Raw genomic sequence first — 3,529 nt, forward strand, 5'->3', positions numbered from 1 at the left:
AAAAAAACGAAGCATTAACACATGTTAGACTGCACCCCATAAACACAATCAAGCCTAGAAAAAAACCACTGAACCACCCCTTTAATGACTCGCTCAATTACTGATTCAGTTCTGATACAGTTCTTGACCCACTCACTGATCTGCACTTACTTGAGCAAGTTATTTTATTCTATAAAAGCACTAAAAAAATCATTATTGGAATCATTAACAAACTAGAATTGTTACATGGAATTAAAATCTGGATTATTAAATGTCATTCAGACAAAGGGCCAGATTTACTAAACAGGGCAAATTAGCGTTGGAGCGCAATTCCATAAAAGTGCCAATGGGAGGGGAAAATTCTGCGTGTGTTTTACTTGCACAAATTACCGCCTGCTTTAAAACATGCTTTTTTGGAGGCGTTAAATAATGTCGCAAATACCAGTAATTTGACGAGCTCAAACGTTAGTAAATCGCGTTGCATGATTCATTTTAATACTCTACTCCCATAAATTTTGCGTCTGAAAGGGAAACTCCTACAAATGCATATTCAATAAGGTCAGGCGCAAAAATAACTGTCCACGCCTTTTCAGCGCTAATTCTTCACTGTGCGTCTTTAGTAAATCCTGACAGTACTATTTTAACGCCAAAAGACAGTTTGCGCTGGTGCAAGCTGTTAGTAAATCTGGCCCAAACTGCATTCAAAGTCATGGCATAGCAGTTTTTCCAATTAAATGAGCCATTGAGTTCAAATACAGGTTTAAATCTGTGCTAGCCTAGCAACACCAAGGTTGTGGGGTTGATTCCTAAGGAACATGTACTGAAAAAAGTATATACCTTGAATGCACTGAAAGTCAATTTTAATGAACCTATCCACCAGATTCATAAATGTAAAAAAATGGGTTCTTCAAATACACAACTACATGAAGTCACCCCATCACACTGATTCTGTTTAATCACCACCAGAGAAACGTAACCTTCAAAGCACACGCCAACAGTCTCTCAAACTGGGTTATGTCTTTATCATTAATAAACAGCCTTCAAAAGGTTGTGAATGATAGGCTGGGGGTTGGGGAGCGGGGCACATTAATTATTCTCTGTTACTGAGCAGGTCCTAAAGTGTAATAGTCTCCCTCCCCGACAAAATGACTAGGGGTCTATTTCAGCAGGGAGAAGCGTTCACGTCTTGGGGTTAATGTGTGATATCTATGGGAAAGATCATCCAGGAAGCCACTGAAGCCCGGCAGGGGGTCTTTTTCCTCTTTCTTTCCCCCATTTTCCCCTTTTCCAACTCCCACTATCTTCCTGAATTTTCTTTTCAGGCTCATGCTTCATTATCCACACATTATTAATCTGAGGTTTTTCTTTCTGCGTCGGTTTGAGCGAAGGAAAAAAGCGCCGATCGATAATTTGCCGGAAAAAAATCATTTCAGTTCTAAATGTGTTGCTCAGATCAGTCATCACCCCTTTTTTTGTGAACTCGAGACGCAGATGCTAACTACTCACCTGCGGTGGCAATCGATGACCAAACGCGGTACGCGAGTGGAAGAAAATGGGATCGGTCTCCTTCTCCCTCTCATTTTCTCTCAGCCTGTCTCGCTTTGTTTGAAGTTTCGATTCATTGGATTTCAGGGCTGTGAGATGTGGAATCCTAGAGGAGAAATACTGGGTGAGGCAGTTCATAATGATGACAACTCCCGAGGAACCCATGGAGATACAGATTTTTGACTGATAAAGAACTAGTTCATGTAAAAAAGTAAAAAATTGTGATTGTTTACACATCCTCAAGTGATTCCAAACCTGTTTCGCTTTTTCTTCTATGCACCACAAAAGGACAGTGTCTGAGCTCCAAACGCCAAAAAGGTTGAAAAAGCAGCATCAAATCATTATAGAAGTCTTCTAAAGCGAACAACAGTCCACAATTTAAATGATATTTACTGACAATCACTCGCAAATCACATTACTGCTTCTTTTCGATAAAAGTGCCCCTATTATGCCATTTTTAAGGTTCCTAATATTGTTTTAGGAGTTTTCTACAATAGGTTCACATGCATGCAAGGTCAAACAATATCATCTAATTTTCCAACGATTCTCAAACGAATCATTTGAAGCAGTTCTAAGATTCAGTCTTTTTAAACCCCTCCTTTCCGTGAGCCTACTCTGCTCTGATTGGTCAGATGGCCCAGTCTGTTGTGATTTGTATAGCACTTGTCGAAAACGATACGCCTGTTGCCATAGTTCTGTCGTTTGAATGCTCAATAGAAAATATAAACATCTATTATTTTTCATACTTACCGTTTGAGATTCAGTGGAGCCAGCTGGTCCAAATAAACTGGGTACTGAGCCATCTTTCAAGAGCAAGTGTTTTATGAATCCCGTGATGAACTCCCTGATATTAGAGAAGCAGTCGTCAGTGAAATGACGTGTATGAGGGCAGGTCAAATTGTTTGTGGCCAGCCAGCGTAGAACATAGGCACACATTATGCAAATGTGTAACCCCATAACGTGTAGTCATCACAGAAGTGGCATTCGAATTACTGACAACTCGTTTACGCTGTTATGAGTCGATGCTTTCTTTTGGGACTTAATAACTTTATTTATCATGCACTTTCAGCTTTACAACTTTGTAGATCGTTTGCATTCACATACAGCTACGTTACACACTCCATGAAAGGCAATATTTGAAATGGCATAATAGGTGCACTTTAAAAATGGTGGCTTTAGACACATGGCACCAGTTTTGCCGTCATTAAAGGTGCAGTATGTGATTTCTGAGAAACGCTGTTGATGTTTGAAATCACAAAAACAAACCCTACCCAAAAGGATCACACCCCTATCTTGATAGCTCTGCCCCCAAATTCACAAACATGCTATACAACACAGGCAATTTTGCCATCATGAGTGGACACACCCCTCACTGGTGATTGCCTATAAGTGTGTTTTGGTCCACTGTCCGATCCACTCTCGACAGCGTTTCTCCGAAATCACTTAATGCATCTTTAATGGTAACCACTACTTTTTTTCACATATCTTGTGATGCGGAAAGTTTGAAAAATGCAATAAATTTTCCAAGAATGCTGACCAGAATATTGGTCTGTTATTCATGCAAAAATACTCGGAATATTGTGAATATAGTAGTTGTTTTGTCCTTTTTTTTCTGACATTAAATATTCTGACATTAAACATTCTGACATTAAACATTCTACCTAACATCTCATTTTTTGTTTCACAGAAGGAAGAAATAATATTGGGTAAGTGATGACAACATCTTAATTTTTGGGTGAACTAGCACCATAAAACATTCCTGCTGCAGGCTGTTTCAATTATAAATGATGGTATCGTTTCCATATTTTCATTTCAAATGGTTAAAGGTGCCATAGAATGCATTGATACAATATTTTAAATTGTTCTCTGATATCTACATAAGGTATGTGGCATTGGTAAGGGCAAAAAATCTCCAGAAACGGTTACACAACCCTAGGATTTGTCCCTAGAATGAAATGGTCTGTTTTTACCTTATTTGGAAGGGTCATGAATAATAATGTTGAGC

Source organism: Sinocyclocheilus anshuiensis, unplaced genomic scaffold, assembly GCF_001515605.1.
Source record: "Sinocyclocheilus anshuiensis isolate Anshui unplaced genomic scaffold, SAMN03320099.WGS_v1.1 scaffold1089, whole genome shotgun sequence".
Taxonomy (NCBI): Eukaryota; Metazoa; Chordata; class Actinopteri; order Cypriniformes; family Cyprinidae; genus Sinocyclocheilus; species Sinocyclocheilus anshuiensis.